We start from the raw sequence: 23,625 nt of genomic DNA on the forward strand, positions 1-23,625 counted from the left end.
TTTTTAGTTAATTAGAATTTTCTTATTATTTTTAAACTAATGTGGCACAGTTAAAAGTTTCACTGGGCTTCAGTTTCCCCCTTGTAAGATTAATCCTTTCAACTCTGAAGTTTCTGAACTGGAAAGTGAATCAGGAGACCTGGGTTCACTTCGGAGTGCCATAAAATACGCATTAAACGACTTATAACAAGCCATTTGGATTTTTTTTGCCAACATTTTTTAATGGGTAAAGTAAATCTAGTCTGCATATCACTATATTTAACTTGTAAAAACATTGCCAAGATAATGGTTTGAAAAGTCTGAACTCTCCGTAAGGACATATAAAGGGATTGAAGATCAAGGGGTCCTTCCACCTTTAAGTTAAAACACAATTCACTAATAATGAAGTGTTCAGAACACCCTTTTTCTATTATAATCATGATCATTGAGCAAAAGCAGAAATTGTTACTCAGTTTCTTCATGTGGTCATGTTACTTTCAAAATATAAAGCTTTATCTTCTATTATTTACTTAAGTAAAACAAAAACAATGCACCAAGCTATGACCTCCTCCCCACCAAACACACACACACACACACACACACACAAAACCCCACAAAACAAATGCTTCAGTACCTCCTTCGAATGTATTTATAAGAACAGAAAAAGTCTCTAATTGGAACTTTCTAAAAGCATTTCTCCCCAATTAGAGTGCAGTAATGACTCTAAATGGCACTGTCTCAAGGACAGCTCATCAGTTAATTATAAGGAATTCTCTAAATTGAGGAGTGAAGAATGATACTAAATTTCAATCAGTGTAGATAAATATGGCTTGTCATTATTCATTTGATATTTTAGACAGTCCGTTTAAAGAAGAAGACGTGGAACAGAAATATTGTCTTTTCTAAAAGAATAGAGATTATGAGAATCACACTGAACATTTACCCCAAGACTATATACTCTTGTCTGGAATATGGTTTTCATAGTCATTCAATTTCCATGATCCCCAGAGACTTTCATTTGCTTGCCCATTTATTTTCCATCTGGCTCCTTCAAACAAGAAAAAAATAATATATTACTATTGTTGTACTTAACAGCCTGGAAAAATGGGTGTGTATTTTAAATATGGTAGTTATGTAATTTAAAAATATGTCTATTGAAGTTTCAATTCCTTTTAATTTTTGTGTTCCAGCATAATTTAGCACTCTGTTTTCTGGTAATAAATGTCTTAAAATTCTATAATTTACTTATGTTTATCTCTGAGATTATCTACCTGCCCAGATTTAATTTACTTTTTTAGTTCTAAAAGCAAACATAAAAAAAAAAACCAACAATTGTTTAAACAGCAAGTTGTCAATACGTATTATTTATCCTAACAATCTTCCAAAATTGCTCTATTGTATTTTATTTTCTTCCTCTTACTTTTTGATATTTTTCATGAACCTTTTATCTCTATTTTCCTTCACTTAAAGTTATGCTTTGCTTATTCATGTTCATAAAATTCTCAATCATGTTAAAAACAAATATGGGTTTTGTTTGTTTATTGTCACAGATATCCTCTTGTTATTCTTCACAATCACCTTATTCATGAATTGTAAGTTGGGGACCAGGCTCTGCTTAGAAATAGCCCTTCATGTTTGTTCCTCTATTCCCAGAGGAGTTTGCTGCACATGCCTCAATCCTTTCCATCTGGCTTCTGCACAAAGGGTTTATCCCACTTTAACACAATTCTTTGTTTTATGGAGGACCTTGAGTTTATCTGAGAGTGAATACATATGAAACAATAATCATGTTACAGGAGAACCTGATCTGACCTTTTTTTTTTTTTTTTTTCATACCCAAACCCTAAGATGGCAGAGAAATTACACTTAGCCAGAAACAAAGACTAAAGAAGGTAAGGGCTGTAATGATGACAGATCTGAAACGCAGCTGCAAAAAAGTAAATGTGAAGGGTCTGATTTATCCGAATGCTATCCATTATTATAGTGCTTGTGTTTATATGGCTTCAGGAAAAGAGAAAAAGAGCTTGCTACATTTTTGTGTGTATCAGTGAAGAACCTTTGTGATATTTTCACTTTGTAAGACATTAACAAGAAACAGCTGTATTTGCATACTGATCTATCCATGAACTTTATTATAATATATCTGTCAACAAAAAATATATAATTAAGGTATTAATGAATTAAAAAATGTGAACTCTTCTTTCCTTAGTGTAAATAAAATTACAATAAGATTCCTGAAACCTCATATTTAACTGAAAATCCTTTTAAAATGCATGCTGGTCTCAGTGTTTAAGTCAATTGATTTTCTTACCCTGTATTCCTGTTATGCAATCTTTATTTCTGCAAATACACAGTTTTATAAGGAAATACTTGAGTTAAGAATTTTGTGGTAATTTTGCTTAGTAATAGACTGGAGAAACACAAAGTCTAAATAAAGAATAAACATCAAAAGACCAAAAAGAAAACACACACAAACAACATATAGGCCTTTTTTTTTTTTAAGGTGCTTTGTTTTTAATAATTTATTCTAAAATGTATTTGGAATTTGAGATGCAAGGCTGTCTGACTTTATTTGGATTTGAAAGAGTTTTAGATGCAGGTTGTTGATTTTAAACAGAATTACTGGTTTGAAAGATGGCAACTGAAATCTGGAACCTACCTGGGTACAGGTTACTTTGTGAGGATCAAAGAAATAGAACCCCACCTCCCTGACCCCTCAAAGCATACTAATATTTTTTATTGAACATGCTTTTTTCAGAGAGCTCTTTGAAACACATTTTTATAATAACAGTATTTTAGAGTTAAACTAAAAAATTACTCACTTTGAAGTAGCATCTAAAACTACATTTGAACATTTCTCCCCATACTTGGCCCGTAGAACGGAATAACCTTTGAACACATATAGTCCTCTTATTCTGAAAGGGTAAGGTGCTTTTTTTTGTTTGTTTGTTTTTTAAATAGCCACTATCCTTAAAGGAGCAGGAACTGTGGGCCCCCAACTCTACATGCTCACATACAATATCCCGTGTGTTTGGCAGCCGGGCTGAACCTTGTGTGGATCCTTACGAATGGATTCAACTTGGTTAAAAAAGAAGCAAACAGCCAAGTCCCCCTTGCTTCATCTTCCGTGGAGGAAATTCACAAGCTTCTGTAGATTGCAGTGTTAGGAAAATCAAATTTGTCATTAGAACAATGTTACCACTTCCCCACTCTAAGCCTGTTTCAGAGTCTCCACTCATAATTGCTGACTCAGTTTGCCTCCACTGCCAGAACTGAGGCTTGCCCCAAATTATCTACTGGGTTGATCAGGACAGACAACAGAGGGACAAACTGATGATCACTCAGTAGTTCTTGGTTTACCAAAGCTTGTTAATTTGGTCTAAACATTGTGTTTGTTAGAACTGCAAAGGTATAAATAGTATCCTTTACGGCAAGGGGGGGGAACCCTAAAATTTTAGGGCAACCGGCTCAAGGTCACCGAGTGAAGCCAACATTTGAGACCTGGCTCTTCAACTCCTCGGTCCAATAATGGACTGGAGCCAAACACGACACCATCCAGGAGTTTCAAAGCTGCGTAGTAAAATAGCTAGCGTGGGCAGTCCTTTTGTACTCCAGCTAGAGTAAAATTAACGCAGTCTTCCTTTCTTCCATCGCTGTCTGACAGCATCCAGCAAATGGGTGTAGGGTTAAGGAGAGCAGAACCCAGCTGTCCTTTCACAGCTGAGTCTTTGAGAAATTGGAAATGAGGGTGAGAACCACGGGAGAGGGGCAGTGAGCTGGGAGAGGAAAACGGGAGCAGCTGAGCGCTGAGCGAGGGGAAGGAAGCCGGGGTGTGTGCGTCTGGAAGGGAAGTGGGAGAGGGGCAAGAGTGAAAACGGGGCCAAACTCAAGCTGAGAGAACCCAGCGCCCGCTGCCTGCAAAAGGGGGTGAAGGCGGTCAATAAGAGTGAGGGGGAAAGCGGGAAGCCGGGGTAAAGGAAGGAAGTAAGGAAAGAGGAAGGAAAGGCAGGAGGGGAGAGAGGAAGAGTGGCTGCAATTTCTGCGGCCGGCTCAGTAGGAGGAGCAGGAGGAGAAAAAGGAGGAGCCAGAGTCAGTCAGTCAGGCAGCCAGCGGGAGGTGGAGAAGGCAGGAGGAGGAGGAGGAGAATTAAAGATGGCCACCAACAGCTGCGGGAATCGGCAACAACCCCTCACTTTCCGGGATGGTCCCTGCGGGTCGGCCCGGCCTTGATGGAGAGGAGAAGCCCAAGAAGCGCCGAGGCTGAGGCGGCGGCGGCGGCGGGGACCCAGCGAGGAGGAGGACGTGGGGGAGCAGGGACCGGGGCAGGAGAAGGGAAAGGCGGCGGCGTCGCTGCCCCGGCCGCCTAGCGCCGCTGCCCGCCGCGGCAGACCGGTTCCCGCACCTCGCGACCGCAGAATCGAGGCCGGCCCGCGGCCCCGTGCCCCGCCGCGGGGCTCCCGGGCCCCGCCGCGGACGCCGCGCCCGCCGCCCCCTCGCAGTCGCCGGCGCGCACTCGGGCCCGCCGCGGTCCCCGCTCCCGGGCCAGGCCCGCCCGCCCTCCGGTGAGTGCCCCCTGCCAGGGCCCCCTACCCCACCCCGGGCCCGGCGCGCCCGGGCCGCTTTGTTTGTGCGGGGCGGAGGCGCTGCCCACTCGCGGCCCTGTGCCCGCTGCCCCTGCGGACAGGCCGCGGCCCAGCTGCCGCCCTCCCCCGGGACCGCGCTGCCCGGAGCCGCCGCTGCCACCGGGGTTGGCCGCCTGCCTGGTGTCCTCCACCGCGGCCTGGAGAGGGCGCCGTCGCGGTGGGGTCGGGGTTGGGGTCACGCGCGGCTGGCAGTGGGGGGAGCGATGTTGGGGTATTTGGGGGGGCGGGAAGGAGAGGGCTGGACGTTGCCCATAATGAACAGTGAAGGTGTAACCTGGCGGTCGAGGGACAGGGGTCTGGTCCCCTTTTCCAGACCCCACGGGGTCTGCGGTCCCGGAGCCCCCTGCTCCCGTGCGGAGCCGAGCGAGGCCTCCATCCCTCGGGCGCTGTCGCCCGGGCTGCGGGCCTCTCCTGCTTATTCCCGAGCTCTGCTCTCCCCCAACGCCCTATGCTGGAAACCCTTCGTTTATGCAAGGAACCGAGATGCTCCTGGGGTGTGTGTTTGCCCTTTTATTCTCTTGTACATGGGATGTAGTGGCATCGCAAACATTCAGAGTTACGGAGGGGTTCAGAAAGCAGATGTGACCTTTCCTACCAAAAGCCATTTGGCCCACCTGGCCAGTGTTAGATCCTCAGGTGCAGCGTTTCATTGATTTGTACTATTGAATTCTGAGATCTACAGCATTAGGTCCTCTTTTCGCTGAAATAACCTGGTAAAACCTGATTGAAAGGGTGTTTACTATATGTGTGAATCCTTGCCTCTACTTCCAGTGCCTTAAAAAATGGTTGTTTCCTGTGGGAAAATGGTGCTAATGCATAGGAAAAACAGTTTTTTGTTCAGTAATGGGCATGAGTTGGTTAGTGCCAAATGGTTATTGTAGTCTGAAAACCAAACAATTAAAAAAGAAATAGAAAACCTTTTGCTTTGAGATAGCAGTGTATTTCCAGGGTGGAATTGTTTGAGAGCAGGTTTGGAACAATTAGTTTCCACCATCAGGTTAATAGAACAAACATAATGTAAAACAGAACCAAAAATATGTTGGTTAAAAAAAACAAACTAGGTGTGTATTAGTGCACAGGTCTAGCAAAAAATAAATCCTGCTTTAAAAAGCAACTTTATGGTGGAACTCTAAGCACAGGAAATAGCTTGGTATGTTTTTTTATATTTAGAAATACATATTACATTAGACTGACTTGAGAACTCTTCCTAGGATATTTGAGCACAGTAGTACATGTTACACATTGAACTATTCATTCTCAAGCTGCTAGAAATACAGATTTATATTAGTTTCTTTTTCTGAGTTGAAATCGATTCATGTAAAAAATGTTAGATTTCTAATTTAAAATTTCTGCAAAAAGGAGATATGAATTAGAAAACGTGACATTCTGGGCTTGCAATATCTATTAAACCAGAAAAGAATAAATGACAGTATTTCAATATTAGTTGGATTATCTACTTGGAAGATTCCTAAACTTTGCAATTTTAAGAGTTTACGTCAAGCATTCTTAATTCATGTGCTTCTGAGGGTCCTTGAATCCTTAAAAATCCTATCCAGAATGTAGCATATATTTGGATTTTTTCTGGATAAAGTGTCCATGGAGTCATCACATTCCAAAAGATATGGCTCCACAAAGGATTATGAACTGGTGGATATATAATTAATAAGTCTCCCGCATTTGGAAGGTAAAATTCTTAGAGATTTGATAATTTATATCCTTCACTGGCAGTTAATGGCTAAGAAATTTTTGTTATTGAGAGTTTAGCACATAGAAATCATTTTTCATGCATTCTTATTGAACCCTCAGGGAAATGTTAATCCCATTTTACAGATGAGGACATAGCTATTTAGAGACGCTTGTTCAAAGTCACACAGCCAGTGGTGGGCCAAAATTTGAACCCAGGCTGTCTAAAGTCAGAGCTAGCGCTCTTAGCAAGAAGGCTACACTAAGCTTCGAGTTAACGATAACATTTGCTTGATGTTAAAATGAGTGATGTTTTGTTAAAATATAAAAATTGGATATGAGATTATCATAACATACTATATCATGGAATTTCAGAGCCACTGACTCCCCAAGTAGGAAGCTACCTTAGTGATGCTAACTAACCTCTCTTAATGATACTAATCTGAAATCACACCCAAAGGAGGGCCATTTCTATAGCATCCTTGGAAGGATCATCCAGCCTCTGATTTTCATACCTATGTGATTACAAATTCACTTCTTTTTTCAACATTTTAAATCTTTTTCTGTTTATGTACGTTAAAATCTGCCTTCCTGACATTTCCGCTAAGTTCCAGTTTCCCTTTTGTATGTATGATGCATTTATCATCCATAAAAGAATTAAGAGATAAATGACTCCTACTCTAATTTTTTTGTCATCAGGTTTAATGAATTATAATTTACATGCAGTAAAAGTTTTCACAAGTGTATACAATTGGATAATCACAATCAAGATATGAAACATTTCCATCACACTGAAAGGTTCTCTCCCTCTGCCCCCAGCCCCTGCCACCTATTAATCTAATTCATGTCCTTATACTTTTCTCTTTTCTTGAATATCATGTAAATGAAATCCTACAATATGTAGTCTTTTGTGTCGTCTTTCTCTTAGCATGATGATTTTGATATTCATTAAGTTGTTGCATGTATCAGTAGTTTGTTCAGTGGTATGCTGATAAATGTAACAACGTGCTCTCCAAAGGAAAAAATCCCCAATTTGTAGTATTTGCTGGTTATTGCAGCATAAATACTCTTATCATGGCCTATTTTAAAGTATCTTTGAGTCATGCCTAGTTTGGGTCAGTTATGAATAAAGCTGCTATAAACAATGTGAAGGACAACTGTTTTCAGTTTTCTGGAGTTGTACCTAGGAGTGGGATTACGGGGTCCTAGGAGAAGTACAGGTTTGTCCATTGTAGTAACTTTATATTGAATTCGCGAGACTTTTCCAAAATGACTACTATTTTGCATTCCTACCAGCAATGTTAAGAGAATTCCAGTTGCTCTGTGTCCTTGTCAGTACTTACTGTCAGTTATTAAGCTTTTAGCCATTATTATGTGTGTAGTGGTCCTTTAACGCTTTTGACTTTTTAACTCATTTTCAGTAGTATTTGAACCAATATAGGAAGTTTAGGACCAACATTGCTGAATAATTTTTTTTTTTTTGACTTGGTCATCAGTCATGATCTCACTGTGAAAGCTATGACACTCAAAGATTTTTTATTATGAAATTGCTTTTCATGTTATTAGAATTGCTTTTTAAAGAGGAATCATTAGGGAATTCTAAAACTTAGCTGTTAACATTTTAAAAATGTGCCTAAGAAAAAGCTACCTAAAGCTTTGTTTCTTTCATGAAAATTTAGAATTAAAAAAAACTCAAATTATGAAGCGTTTCTTCAACTTCTGCTTGGACTTAAAAAAAAGAAAGTGAGAGACTGAAATAATTCAATCATGTAGACTTTGAACTCATCCAGGAACTTGTAAGAAGTGTTAATACATAAATGATTGTAGCATTACTTTTATGGTAATTAGAAAAATTAGAAAATTAGCTAATTTTCATGTAATATTATAATGTATATTTCTGATTAAGTGTAATTGGCTTTTTTTTTCTTTTGCTACTGTCAAGTTTGTCATATATATATATATGTCATATATATATATATTCTTTTGCTGCGGTCAAGTTTGCCATATATATATATATATATAATTTTTATATACTAATGTATAGGCATTAATGACATTTAGAGTGCTGATTTTATTCTGGGAGATAAAATGATTTTTAGTTTTTCCATATGGAGTGACAACACATTTGAAGGCTAATCATTTAAATATAATTTTAAAATGGTACATTTGTGATATTTGAGCATACATCCTTAATTATCACTTGTTTATTTTACCAGTCCAAACCTTACTTAGCTCTAGATTCATATATCCAACTGCTAGTTTAGATATATGCAACTGAGATGTTCCATAGGCATGCCAACCTCAACCTGTCCAAACCTCAACTCATAATCTTTTCCCCCACAAAATGCCTCCCTCCTCCTGTCTCCTCAATTTGAGGAAATGCCAGTCGCATCTAGTGTGTCACTAGGTGGACACCTGGCTGTCATCTTCCACTCCTCTGTCTTCCTCAGTTTCCACTTCCGGTCCAGTATCAGGTCCAATAGCTTTTCTCTTCTGAGTACTTCTCCTCTTACCTTTTCCTCCTCAGAGGCCTTTATTAGGGCCTGTATTTCTCTGCTGAAGTATTATCGTTCTTCTATACATGCTTTCCTTGGTTCTAGTCTCACTTCTGCTCATCAATTCCTCTCACACCCTTTCCAAAACAAATACACTTTTCTAATTTTTAAAAATACACAGTTGTGATCTTTTCAATATGCATTTTTTCCTCTTTAAAATCTTTTAATAGATCCTAAGTCATCAAAGAGCCATTAAAGCATGGGGTTCTAGTCTTTACAAAGCTCTTTGTGACCTGGCTGTAGCTTCTCTGGTCTCATCTCTGACAGCCATTCATTTGTTCATTAAAAAAAAAAAAAGATTTGGGGGCACCTGGGTGGCTCAGTTGGTTAAGTGTCTGCCTTTTCGGCTCAGGTCATGATCCCAGGGTCCTGGGATTGAGCCCCATGTCAGGTTCCCTTGCTCAGCAGGGAATCTGCTTCTCCCACTCCCTCTGCCCCTCCCTTACGCTCCTGCTCTCTCTCAAATAAATAAAAATCTTAAAAAGAAAAAAAAAAAGGGTTGAGTATCTGCTCTCTGCAGAGTGCTAGATTAAAGAGTTTTATCAAGGAGCTTGACTTCTAGAGGGGGACAGATGACAAGTGTAGACTATTATCAGTGGGTACTAAGTGCCTTGAGCAACGTAAGGCTGAGTAAGGAGTTGGGGACTAGTAGGTTGCTGATGTGTGGGTGCTGGTGCCATTTATAGAGGGCTGCATGAGAAGGCCTCTGTTGCCGTGACATCTGAGTGGAGACTGGAAGTATTCTAGGGAGTGAGAGTTTCAGTTTTGCGAGAAAAGCAGATGCTGAGGCCTTGCAGAGGGAGGGTGCTTGAGATGTTCGGAGAACAGGAAGGGGTTGGCTGGAGGCAGGTGAGAGCTGGGGTCAGGCTGATGGAGGCGCCTGCAGAACCAGCAGGCCAGTGTGAGGACTTCGACGTCTGTGCTCAGTGAGTTTGAGTCTAGAGTGTGCCCTCTCCATGGACAGAGATGCATTCCTGTCTCCTACTTGAGGTTTCTCAAGGACGTATGCGACCTCTCCCACCTTAAGCCTTTCCTTCTACCGGGAACAGTGCTGAGTAGTCCCTCCCCTGTGTTCCCTTAGCACTCTTTGTCATACCCGTACTTAATAGCAGCGTTCGTTGTCTCCTCTCCCTAGACTGAGGTCCTAGATTTTTTTTTTTTTTTAAACCTCTGGATTCCTATTTCATTGAATTAATGTCTGTCGAGTTTTAGGATTGCTGAAAATGGGATAATTATTGAAAACTGGGTAAGAGATAGTCAGCAGTATTATGTAGTGACCACTACCTCATGTGAATATGGGTTCTGTCTGTTTTGCTATCACCGTGCATTTAGTGCCCAAGCAATGAGCCGTGCATAATAAGTGTTCAGTAAATAGTTGGTGAATGATCAAGCGAACATCCATGTGCCAGCCTCTGCTTTCTCTTTCTTCCTTTTTTTTAAAAGATTTTATTTATTTGACAGAGAGAGAGAGGCAGCGAGAGAGGGAACACAGGCAGGGGGAGTGGGAGAGAAAGAAGCAGGCTCTCAGCGGAGGAGCCCGCCGCAGGACTCGATCCCAGGACCCCGGAATCACGCCCCGAACTGAAGGCAGACGCCCAATGACTGAGCCACCCAGGCGCCCCCCTTTCTTCCATTTCCCTGAAACCCATGGCCAAGCTTCCCCCCAGATCTTTTAATATCTTTCCCTGCTGCCTTATCCTTTCTCTAATCACAAGCTCAAGAAATGCCAATACTTCCGGAAATTCATTCATTCGTTCATTATAAATGAATGCAAATGTAAAAAAGAAATGTAGATAATTTCTCTCTAGGCTAAATAGATGGGGGTTATTGCACAATTTTTGGCTCATTTGCACTTCTGTTTTCTTTGGTGGGAATTTTTTGAGGTTATGTTATTACTGAGCCCTTGAATCTTTAATAAACAAGACACTGATAGGTCTAGAATATCACTTCTGTAAACAACTCAAGCAGGAGCAGAGTGTGAAAAGTCTAGTACCAGAAATAAAATCGACAATATTTCTTAGCGTGTTTCATTTGGTCGAACAAACAATTAGAGTTGGTTTATTTGCGTCACCGTACTGGGTGCAGGCCGATGGGCTTTTTGTGCTTATCACTGAGTCCGTAGAAATAGCCAGCTCCAGTAGGAACTCTTCAACCCCACAATATCTAGGGATCATCTTAAGCCTGGAAATCTTACCAGTAAGTCTTGAGTCCCTCAGGCCTTTACATCTCAGGTTTCCCCATTCCATTCTGTCTCCCCCATAATACGTGCATGTCTTTGAGCCTGCAGGGGAAGGACGTTGGGAGACCCTAAGTATTGTATTCGCTATAAGATGAGGCAAAGCATTTAATTTTTTTTTTTTTTTAGATTTTATTTATTTATTTGCCAGAGAATGAGTGAGAGCACAAGCAGGGTGAGCAGCAAGCAGAGGGAGAAGCAGGATCCCCGCTGAGCAGAGAGCCTGATGTGGAACTCAATCCCAGCTGGGATCATGACTTGAGCCGAAGGCAGACGCTCAACTGAGCCATCCAGGCGTCTGGAGGCAAAGCATTTAAAGTAACATATGTTAGTGATAGGAATTTTCTTCCATTTTTGTTTAAAAAATCGTTGTGTACAGTAGGGTGTCTTATGTATAATCATAAGTATTGGATTATTGATCTTTAATGGTGTTGCAGTCCGTTGTGATAAACCTAATGGGATAGGCCCTTTAGTGTTTTAGTATGTGAAATGCTTTGTATATCTTAGTCCATTAATGTGGGTACTATTTGTATTTTGACCAACAAAATTTCACTGCCTGCTGAGTTTTTGTTTTGTTTTGGGTTTGAGTTTTTTGTTGTTGTTGTTGCTGTTTTAATGGTTATGTAGTAGGGCCTTCATTTTATTTCTCTAATAGATCGCTCTTACTGTTAAATTTGTACATTGGTTTTCTTATGTCAAGGACAATTGTTAGTGACTTAGGTTTAAGTTTTCTCCCACAAATTAAAAAAAATTGTTACCTGCTTCTATTTGTATTTGGTATATTAGTGTACGACTTGGGACAATAGTAATGCATTTGGCTATTTTAAGTACAATATGTCATTGTTCGGGCTTTTCCGCGGAAGAGCACCATGGCAGTCAGGTGCTGCAGTACCCAAGCACGCTGGAGACTTGCGGGTGCGCTGTAACAGCCCTTTCTTTTTGTAATGCTGACCCAATAGCAGACACTGTGAAGCCTTAAGAAAACTCAATCTCTGCTTAGCAAAGAGAACAGACTTCGGTGGTATTGTTGTTATCCGTTATCCTTGTGAAGTTACAAGCTTAGATTAGTTAACTAAGTCAGCTACATTCGTGTGAAGCTGTAGTGGGTTTAAAGTATAGTACTTGTATTTTGGAGTCTAGAAGACTACTGGGTGAGAATTTTTTTTTTTTTCCCTAATAAACTAATTACAGTTATTTGATTCTTTTGTGTATGGCCTGATCCCTTTAAAGTATTCTTTATTACTACTCATGAAAGATAAGCGCCTTTTTATAATGGCACTTCAGAGGTTCAGAAATTAAGGGATTTGAATTCTTGTACTGCCTCTGCCACTACAGAGCTGTGTTACTTCGGGCCGGTGACCTGTCCCATCTGGCCCCTCGTTCTCGGTCTGGTGGCAGCAGGTCCCTCAGATAATAGTGATAGTTGAGTTCTGACACTCGTTCTGTTTGCTTTCCTCAGTCCTTAAGCCCTTGGTACCTATGTTGTGAGAGGGATCCTGTTTCAGGGTACTCTTTGACATGAATAAAAGGTATGTCATCAACACTTGATGAATTTGCTCTTTTTTTAAAAAAAGATTGATTTAAATATATACACACTGCAGGGAGGGGTAGAGGAAGAGGGAGAGTCACAAGCAGACTGCTGAGTGCGGTGCCTATACAGGGCTCGATCCCACAACCCTAAGATCATGACCTGAGACAAAACCAAGAGCCCGACGCTTAACCAACTGCGCCACCCAGGTGCTCCAGATTTGCTGCATTTTATTTTATTTTATTTATTTTTTTTTTTAAAGATTTTATTTATTTATTCGACAGAGATAGAGACAGCCAGTAAGAGAGGGAACACAAGCAGGGGGAGTGGGAGAGGAAGAAGCAGGCTCATAGCGGAGGAGCCTGATGTGGGGCTCGATCCCGTAACGCCGGGATCACGCCCTGAGCCGAAGGCAGACGCTTAACCGCTGTGCCACCCAGGTGCCCCCAGATTTGCTGCATTTTAAAATACCAGTTCCAGCTTCCTCTTCCTGTATGTTTCTTCCTAGCTTGTTCCCCTCTTCTCCAGCCGTATGGACTTAAAGAGGCCAATTAATTAATATTAGCCTAAGAGAAGTAAGCATTTGATACATAGCCATCGTATCTACTGAAGTATAGTTGACATACAGTGTTATACTTGGCCATTACTTGATAATAAAAACTCATGCCAAAATTATTTTGTATTATTTTTTTTCTTCAGGGGGACAACTGATTTGTTTATATCTGCATAGAGCCTTGTAGGTTTATTGCCTTGCTCTAAGTAAAGCCTCCACACACATAAATTTTACTTTATAATTTAGGAGGTGATTAATTATTATATATGGGACTCAACACTTTATGTGTCATCCTTACACCGGGCGCATGCTTATCTTCCCTGTATCGTTCCAATTTTAGTATATGTGCTGCTATAGTGAGTGATAGGACTCAACACTTTAAGAAGAATCCCACAAATGGGGCGCCTGGCTGGCTCAGTCAGTGGAACATGCGGCTCTTGATCTTGGGGTTGTGAGTTTGAGTCCCAAGTTGAGGTGTAGAGATTACTTAAAATACAATCTTTAAAAAAAATCCCACAAGTATTGTCTCAAAATATCCAGATCGCTTAGTACATTTTAAGTGTCTGAATTTAGAAAAGCAATTTATGTATTTGTTTAATCTCTCTAACATTCAAACTGCATTACCTTACTGATAAATATATATTTTAATTTTCTTTAAAGATTTTATTTATTTTGAGAGATAGAAAGAGAGAATGAGTGAAGGGAAGGAACGGAGGGAGAGGGAGAAGTAGATTCCCTGCTGAGCAGGGAGTCCGATGCCGGGCTTGATCCTAGGACCCCGGATCATGACCTGAGCTGAAGGCAGACACTTAATCAACTGAGTCACCCAGGTGCCCCTATATATTTTAATTTTTTTTTTAAAGATTTTATTTATTTATCGGAGAGAGAGAGAGAAAGCTCCAGCACAAGCAGAGGAAGAAGTAGGCTTCCTGCCGAGCAAGGAGCCCGATGCAGGACTTGATCCCAGGACCCTGGGATCATGACCTGAGACAAAGGCAGACGCTTAACCTACTGAGCCACACAGGCGTCCCTATATTTTAATTTTGAAGTAATTACAAATGTACAGGAATTTGCAAAAATAGTAGAATCCATGTTCCCTTCACTCACCACCATTTACCCAGCGGTAACATTTTACATGACTATAGTATAATACTTATTTGTATGTATTTTATTGCTAAAAGCATAATCTTACTCGTTTTGAAAAATGTTGACAAATACAAGAATGTTGATATTTTTGTACACCTCGGTGAAGAGGTTAGTATGTACAAATTCAGATTCTATGCTTATTACCATAGGTACCAGACAAAGATACATGTTTCTCCCATGCATTTGCTATAAATAGAGTGACGAGTAACTAGGCAAATGGCTGATTATTTTCCGCTGGGTAGTTCATTCACAGCCCTGGATATAGTCATGTAAAATTTCAGTGACATGGCATTCTTCTTATTTCTGCTTTGCTGGACTTCTTTAATCACTAGTATATTTGCTTACTGGGAACTTTCATTCTTAACATGTAACAGAATATAAAGAAAGAAATATTGGACAGTTAGTCAAGAGATAGTTATTAAGTACCCTCTATCACTGTACTGAATATAAAGGAGATTTTGGAAAAGCAGAAGAGGTATTTATAGTGTAGATGAATAGACAGCTGTAGAACATTACCACATATTGTATAATGTATTTCAGCAAGTTTTATTCTCTAAACACGTACACATAGGGATATAATTGGCCTTCAGTAAGCATTTGTTGAGTGAATGAATGTACTTAGGTAATAAGCCTGTTATCACAAAATTATGTAAGTCTTAAGAAAATAAATGTTTACTGTCACTCTTAGGAATTCTAAAACTATTCATTATCGACTGAAAGAATGATAATGCATGTTTTATTATGTTTCTTTATTCTCTTCACCCTAGAAATCCTTTGGTAAATTCATAATCAGTTTTCCTTGATAAAAGCCTGGGTCTCTGTGACTCTAAAGCCCAAGTATTTCCCCCATGGCACGTTGCTCATTAAAACACAGTATTAGGTGATAAATGCCATATTTAAGTAAATAAGTATGAAATAAAAATAAACTCCCTATCAGTTATTTTTAGAAAAATCATTGTGCATTGATTGCCTAATAATTTTATTTAGCTTGACTTATTTCTGTAATGACTAGTGACTAAATTAGATCAATGTAAGGGAGTAAACTTGCTCTGAGCACCTATTTCTTATTTCCCAAAATGATGATACACTGTAAATAGACTCTCAAATGTGCTAAAAATGTATATTAAAAATTCTGTAATTTTTTCTTAAATATTAAGTGTTTTATAGTATGCTATGCTGGGTACTGTGGGAGCTATAAGGATGTCTAAGACATGGATAGTTCTCTCAGTACCTTTATAATACAGCGAAGATAAGACAGACTCATAAGTAATTGAATGGTATATAATTAGTCTGTGAGGTACAGAAGTTCTATGGCTGCTTAGTGAGTAGAAAGATTACTTTTAGTTGAGATGATAAGGGGAACCTTAAGATGATGTTTGATCTGAATATCAGGGTGAATAATAGAATTTCCTTGATGAAAACTGTGAAATTTACTTATGTCAGAATTACAGAAAATTATAAAATCAACTGATTTTACTGTCAGGTGATTTTTCTAGGAAAAAATAGTCTGATTTTAATATTTAAATAATGAAGATTAGGATTAGGAATAAAGTAAAACACTTAGGAAAAAACCTGTTTTTAATATGAAAACCTTACTTTTGCTCCTGAAGCATTTTGCAGCTAGGTTCCCCTGAAAGTTGTACTAAATATGGTTTTCCTAGCCTGTATTCTTTTTAAAGATAATTTGATCTGTCGGATTAATGACAAACGTGCTTTATATATTTTCATCTTAGTTTGGTAACTCCAGAAATAGATGAGTTATCTCTTTGGTGAAAATGAAAACTATTTTGTTGCTGGTTTTTTTTGTTTTTTGTTTTTGTTTTTGTTTTTTTTTTTTTACTTCTGAAGTTCCAGTGTTTAAATTATTTCTGTTTTCTCTGAGTGAAATAGCATTGAAAAAATTATCTTGATGGGGCATCTGGGTGGTTCAGTCGGTTGAGTATCCAGCTCTTGATTTTGGCTCAGGTCATGATCTTGGGGTTGTGGGATTGAGCCCCATATCTGCCTTCACACTCAGCACAAAATCTGCTTGAGATTCTCTCTCTCCCTCTCTCTTTGCCCCCCCAAATAAATAAATAATAAATAAAATCTTTTGTTTTGTTTTGTTTTTTTAATGATTTTTTATTATATTACTTTAGTCACCATACAGTACATCCCCGGTTTCCGATGCAAAGTTCGATGATTCATCAGTTGCATATAACACCCAGTGCACCATGCAATACGTGCCCTCCTTACTACCCATCACCGGTCTATCCCATTCCCCCACCCCCCTCCCCTCTGAGGCCCCCAGTTTGTTTCTCATAGTCCATAGTCTCTCATGTTTCATTCCCCCTTCTGATTACCCCCCTTTCTTTATCCCTTACCCCCCTTTCTTTATCCCTTTCTTCCCCTACCGATCATCCTAGTTCTTATGTTCCATAGATGAGAGAAATCATATGATAGTTGTCTTTCTCTGCTTGACTTATTTCACTTAGCATTATCTCCTCCAATAAATAAATAAAATCTTTAAAAAAGGTTATCTTGACATTGTGAAGTTATTGCTAAGAGGTAGCTCTTGGTGGCAGCTTAAAGTAGAGGCTAGAAGAAGAAGGAAAAAGACAATGTGTGTGAATGGCAACACCATACGGGAGTTCTATGTAGAAGGGAATTGTTTTACCTCAGGTCATTCAGTGTGGCTGATGCGATGCTGGACCTAGTTAGACCTGAGCATTTCTGAAAGCTAGTTTCTTGGTCAAACCTACATAAAGAAAAAAAAAAAACCCCAAAAACCTATATAAAGAGCAGAAAAATCTTTTCAGTTTGCTTTAGTTATATAATAAATATTAGTGGAAAATGGTGTCAACACATTCGTTTGTGTTCTCCACCTCCTTTTCCACAGAGACCTAGATTTAAATCTGAGTCATCGGAGTAAATAAGTTCAGTGATTCCCAGCTTGCTAGATTGTGTTAGATTGCATAACCTAACCAACCACATGGGTTGGCATAGGTGTTTCTGCTTTCAAGAGGGTGTGGGGAAGCCGGACAGGGCATGGCAGCTGCTGAAAGGCATGGAGGCTACCATTACCACGGGACATATACTTGTGTGTTTGGGGCTGGGCAGGAGAAGTATGTGCTGAATAGCCTTTCTGAGATGACTATATTTAATGCTAGTGATCTGTAGGCATAGCTTGGAGAAGAGTATTCTATCTTTCTTAGAAAGCTTGTTCTTTTTCTTCTTTATGAATTTGCATGTACTTTGAATTTTCTCAGTCTGACTAATATATTTATCAAAAATGACCCATTTTTTGACTGTTGCTTGCCAGGGTTGAAAGATCTTTAAAAGGATCTTCACATTCTGGCCTTTCTTCTTATTCTGCTTATTAACACCTACTTTAAGCAGACATTTTAATAGTTGTTTTGCATATCCTGATGTCAAAGCATCATTCCATCCCAGTCAAGATCATTTAGCAAGTGCTGTTTTAATGGTAGAAGACCAGTTGCATTCCATACCTAATTGTTGTTTTGGTGTTACTGTTTAATACCTAGCATGCTTATATCTATTAATCACATCTGCATGTGCTTTCTTCCATTTTATTAAAGCTTAGTAATGCTCTTATATAGCATGCTGATTTTGGCATTTTGAAATTTTTTTCTCCTCTCCTTCTGGGTAGCAGAGTTAAATACTATATACTACTTTTGAGTTTGGTCTCATTTGATCATCTGTTATCATTAAGGGGTCAATAAAATAGTCCTGTTTTTACAAAAAAAAATTTAAGGATGGCAAAGTGACTACCTTAGTAAAGAATCCTCTGGCTTGTTGGAGTTATAGGTAAAACTAAATTATGTTATTATTATTTTCTTATCACATCTGTTTTCTTCATGAGAGTTCACCTCACTATAAGATGTCTGCGAACAGCAGTTTAGAAGATATATTGGCCAGTAACTCATTCCCAGATGCCTGTAATAAAATGGATTTTTAAAAGATAAATATTAAGCATGGTGTTAGACCGAGGACAGGGTTATAGTAATACAAAATTGGAATAAAAAATAATTGCCTGGTGAAAGGGTAAGAGCAAATGAAGTTAATCCATGACGTGGGATGCATTTTGCCTTGTGCTTATTGATGTCAGTAGGGAGTTGTTTTTGGAAGAGGGACTTAGAACTCACATTACACTTGGTTTTGTTAGAGTAAGATCCTCCCTGGAAGTTCTCTTTCTACAGTGAGTGTATTGCATCTAACTTGAGTACATTTGACACTCCTTAACTAGCTGTCTGAATCCTTGATTGTTTTTTTTTCATTCAACAAGAGTTTATGAACGTCTACTTTCTGTTGTGAAAGTGTTAAGATAGTAAAATACTGTTTCTCATTTTGAAGAGCTAGTAAACGACTTTAGCTTATGAACAGATAATTATTAAATATTGTGGTAATGACATCTGTGTTGAGGTTTCATTGGCTTTCCTCCCCAGCCACAGTATTTGGGGTTCCTTTTTAGTCATTGCACTTGTTCGTACTGCAGCTCCCTTGGCTTATAAGGGGCCTAAGGTAAGTAGACACACCTTTTTCCTTGAATGTTGGGCTACTTTGCAGTTTTCCCTTATACCTATGATCCACTTGTGGCTTGATCTTTAGTTAGGAATCAGGGTAGAGAAAGCCAGGGAAGAGAACAAGTTTAATGAAGGTAAAGTATAATGAAGGTGGAGAAAGTGATGGGAATCCTATTTTGGATACTAAATGGGATTAGAAGTTTAATTAAGTTTCATAAAGAACTACTCAGCATTGATCAAAAGAGATACTAATTGGGGGCACCTGGCTGGCTCAGTTGGTAGAACATGTGACCTTGATCTCGGGGTTGTAAGTTGGAGCCTCACGTTGGGTGGAGAGATTACTTAAAAATAAATAATAATCTTTAAAAAACATAATTTATATGACAAGATATATATACTGTTTTACTGTTCTCGTTACCTTATCAGTTTTATGTCAAGAAATTATTGCTAGGGGCACCTGGGTGGCGCAGTCATTAAGCGTCTGCCTTCGGCTCAGGGCGTGACCCCAGCGTTCTGGGATCGAGCCCCACATCAAGCTCCTCCACTGGGTGCCTGCTTCTTCCTCTCCCACTCCCCCTGCTTGTGTTCCCTCTCTCGCTGCCTGTCTCTCTCTGTCAAATAAATTAATAAAATCTTTAAAAAAAAAATATTGCTGGAACTCTCAGGAATAAAATGGTCATTTCTGTATGCCATAGTGAATATATTTATAAAATGTAATGTAGTCTTTGTCTTTTTTTTCTACTTTTAAAAATTGTAATCTAGTGATTAAAAAAAATTTTTTTTGGCATGTAAACATCCGGAAATCATATTATGTTATTTTACTGTGCTACAAAGTTTACAATCTCTACCATTTAGAAAATGTTTTTTCCTTTCATTTATCTGTTTATGTGCTTTGTTTCTAAATTCTGTAAGTTTTCTTACTTGTACCATATCTCAAGATGTGATAGTGTTTTGTTGTATTTATGATGCTAGAGCATGGCCAAGTTTTAGACTAGAGCAGAGGTTACTATTCTACAGGGCATAGTAGAAAGAGTCCATACTTAGAAATAGTGCTGCATGTTAGAACCAGTCTCATCTAAACTGCAGGTGTGGAGGAAAGGTCTCTTTGGTAAGCCATGTCAGGAGTAGAACAGCTAGATAGCAAACCTTTTGTTACTGTGAATTCAAGGTGAAGAAGCACATGGAAGCTTGGAGAAAGAATGTGTGTGTGTAAATGAATAGAAAAAATACCCACAGGTACACACATATGAGTGGCTGTTAGAGTATTCTCTTTGTGGGTACTGGGCTCTAGATCATGGCCTGATTTCTGTCCTTGGGATTGGGACTGGTAAGCAAAAGTAGGTGTCCCAGTCGTAGGAAAGACAAGATGGGGACCAGACTAGGAACCTCCAAAAGTGTCAAAACAAAAGCCTAGTTATAATAACTGAGGTATCAGCAGGGTTAGGCTAAGAGTAGAACAGAGTGTGAATCGGAACAAGCTAGGAACCCTCCCCTAATCTGGGGTGTAGGGGTTGGGTGAATTAGTGTTCATGACAACTTGATCCGGAATTGAAGATTGGGGCTGAAACTGCTTATGCATCTCCTGTCCCAAGTCCAGGTTGGTGATCTAGGATTTAGGTGACAGGAGAAGCAAGGCTCATGGAGAGCAAAATTAAGCTGGGCTTGATGTTTTCACACTGAGTATCTGTTAAGGAAAAAATTCATTTCCATTGTTAATCAGTAATCATTTAGTTTGCTTTATTGGCACTGGTAAGGTGTCACGAGTTGCAAAGAACTGCTGATGCCTCAGAGTAAAGTCTTAACAGGGAACTGCTGCTGAAATGAACAAACTGAAGCTTTGGAGTAAGTACACTTTCTTGCAAAATAAGAGGATATGAAAAAGCATGGTAGGCATGAGGGTTCTAATGTCATGATTCTGAAGGCAAAAGTACAGCATGATAGGAATTGAGTTTTAAGAGGAAGCAAGGAAAATGTATGATTATGATAATTTGATGTTAAAATGAGAACCTTCCACACCTTTTTTCACTTCCTAGAAGAAGTCATATTAGCATGTTTTGGGTTGTGATCAGCTGATACTCATTAGCTTAAGAGGGAACAAAAGCCGTTTTTGGAACCCATACTGTACACTGAATGATGAATTGAACAAGTAGGGCTTGAACAGGAGAAACCAGAGGAGCTCTGGGGATCTCATCAGCAGTTTTTCTAGACCCCTGCCGTTAATGTGACTTCACACTAAAAATTTAGTCTCTCTGCCTTGCCTTTTCAGTTTTTACATTCCAGTAAGAATACCCTGTTCAGACCAGGTATGTGTCTCCCAAAGCTTGGGGACCAAGATTATTATATATAGTCATAGCCCCGGGAGTGTATGCTTTATGCTGGTGGCCATCCCCAAGAACGGGATATCAAAAGTGGGGTAGCCCTCCTAGGAAATAACTAGAATATCTCAGCCTTTAGTATTTTAACCACCTTTTTTCCCTTCTCTTCTTTCCCCTCATTTCCCTCCCCACTCACGTAAATGTAGAGATAACCCTGTTATCCCATCTGTTGATGCAGTTTTTCTAGTGGGAGAAAATCTCAACACAAGCTGAGGTACCATATCCAGAGGCAGGGCCATAGAGCTACTGGTTCTAGTGTTATGCTGCCCTTGGTTGCACTGTGATTCTTGATATTTTACAACTTAAATTTAATTCCTGCTCACTTGCCATCTGCATGATTGGGGGAAGGAAAAGGAGATAAAAAGAAATTGTGTTTAAAGGGAAAGATGGGTGTACTTATCACACAGCAGTGACTAGTAAGGAAATCAGTGGTGGCTTCAATCTTTAGTTTTGTGTCAGTGTGCACACCCTGATCTGTTCCACTTCAGATTTCATACCTTCTGCTAGTATCTTGGCTTGTCAGGGTCTGTTCCTAACAACTGACCCTCTTTAATTCTTGAAAGAGTCTGAGCCCCTCATAGGTCCAACTGTATGGAATTGGGATGGTCTTCTACTGACCTGAACATGTGCACAGTACTGTGAGAGTGTACTCCAGGAGATTCCCCTGAGTTCTTCTCATGGTCTTCCTAGCTCCCAGAGTTACAGTAGCAACCTTACTTCCCCTTGATAGTCAGGCATACTCACCCCGACCAATTCTGTAGCCTCTGGTGTTTGTTCTTGTTTTTCTACTGTCCTGAGGAAATCAAACTGACATGATAAGCTCAGCTTTCAATAGAGTGAAACAGCTATTTTGTTTCCTGGCATAAGAATTTCTTTGTCGGGTACTAAAACTTCTAGATCAGCACATTTCAGAGTTCTTGAGATAAGAAACAAAACCTTGAGAGCAGGAAAGACATCACTATAATCATGTGTTCCCTCTTCCGTTGTATTCTGGAGATGGGAAACAGCGTTAACTGGTTGGTGGTTCAAAGCATATTTTATATCCTGTAGCACCGTAAATTCAGAAGTTCTTAGCTGGGGCAACAACTGGTCTGTTAAGCTTCAAAAAGCCTTTCCTTTCTACTAGGGAGACAGCTGTGTCTGAGTAGGAGTCTTGCTCATCATGAGGCTCTGAGCATCCATCTACTCATTGCCATTTGAAGTGCATTCTTGGATCAGAGGCCCTGTGATGGATTGACTGAGTTTGTAAATAAGATTTTATTTGAGAGAGAGAGAGAGCGAGAGCACCAGAGCAGGTTGAGGGGCAGAGAGAGAAGCAGACCCCTCGCTGAGCAGGGAGCTGGATGCAGGGGCTCGATCCCGGGAGTCCGGAATCATGACTTGAGCTGAAGGCAGATGTTTAACTGGAAGCAGATGCTTAACCGACTGAGCCACCCAGGCCCCCCAAGGCCACGTGATTTATATGAAACATTCGGTTAATCTTGCGTAGTGTTCCTGGCAAGGCAGATTGAGAATCTGTATCTCTTACAGCAAGAACCAGCCATCACCATTTTTTTTAAAGTTTTTATTGAAATTCCAATTAGTTAACATGCAGCGTGATATTAGTTGCAGGTGTGAAATGTAGTGATTCAACACCTCCGTATGACACCCAGTGCTCATTGCAAGTGCACTCCTTCATCCCCATCACCTGTTTCCCCCATCACCCATTCCGCCCATCCCCACACCCTCTGCCATCACCATTTCTGTAATCCAGGGGGCTTGCAGTACTTTGCCTACTAAGAAGTAGTGCCTATGGGGAACTCAGGCAAATGGGTTCTAAAGTAGTGGCAGTTGAGGTCAGTCTTAGTGAGTCAGGTAATTGATCCCTTGCATAACTGCTCTTCCCACCACCTAGTTGTGGTTTTCATGAACTCACTGAGCAAGGACTAGGCTGGCTGCAGGAGGAGTTAGGACTGATCTCTGACGTGGGTCATCTATCCACTGATCATTAAGAGGCTTTATATTTTGATTTGTTTGCTTTGGCAGTGGCAGGATTCTGGTGAGGAATTTTTTTAGGCTGTGGCCTCACTGTGAGAGGTTCCTTCAAATAGCCATTCCTTAAATCTCCCCATGATTTTTCCTCTGATCTTTTCCTTCAAGGCCGTTGATCATGGCACAGAAAGGGAAGGATCGTAGGCTCTCTAGCCACTTCGAGAAGTGCCTACTACAGAAGTAATAATCTGTAAGTTCTTAAAACTTAATTATATATTCTTAAAAGTTTTCAAAAAATTTTTAGTTTTGATTCATATCTTTTCTCTCTTTGATTTCATGTTTTGTATTTTGTCAGCCATAAAGGCCTCACTTTAAAATTTCTTTTTATTTTCGTTTATGGAATGCTAAAATGCCATATATCCTGTGTTTGTGA

The 23,625-nt window shown here is 39.8% G+C and overlaps 1 protein-coding gene and 1 non-coding gene across 11 annotated transcripts in view; one reads left to right on the forward strand and one right to left on the reverse strand.

The window, feature by feature from the left end:
* Positions 1-4,412: 4,412 nt before the first annotated feature.
* The window catches only part of WDFY3 (WD repeat and FYVE domain containing 3), a 262,486-nt gene continuing 243,273 nt past the window's right edge, over positions 4,413-23,625 (forward strand). For 7 of the 10 annotated variants that reach the window (XR_015725422.1, XM_045790948.2, XM_045791003.2 and 4 more), the window contains exon 1: positions 4,413-4,541. The gene's annotated coding sequence lies outside the window, so the exon portion shown is untranslated. The other 3 variants (XM_045790966.2, XM_045790974.2, XM_045790957.2) reach the window with 3 other exon arrangements.
* LOC123789828 (U6 spliceosomal RNA) lies at positions 13,433-13,537 on the reverse strand. The gene has a single exon (XR_015725621.1). It is a non-coding gene; the product is annotated as a U6 spliceosomal RNA (small nuclear RNA).

The sequence above is a fragment of the Ursus americanus genome, chromosome 8 (assembly GCF_024610735.1).
Source record: "Ursus americanus isolate L20-20 chromosome 8, mUrsAme1.1.p, whole genome shotgun sequence".
In the NCBI taxonomy this organism is placed as follows: domain Eukaryota; kingdom Metazoa; phylum Chordata; class Mammalia; order Carnivora; family Ursidae; genus Ursus; species Ursus americanus.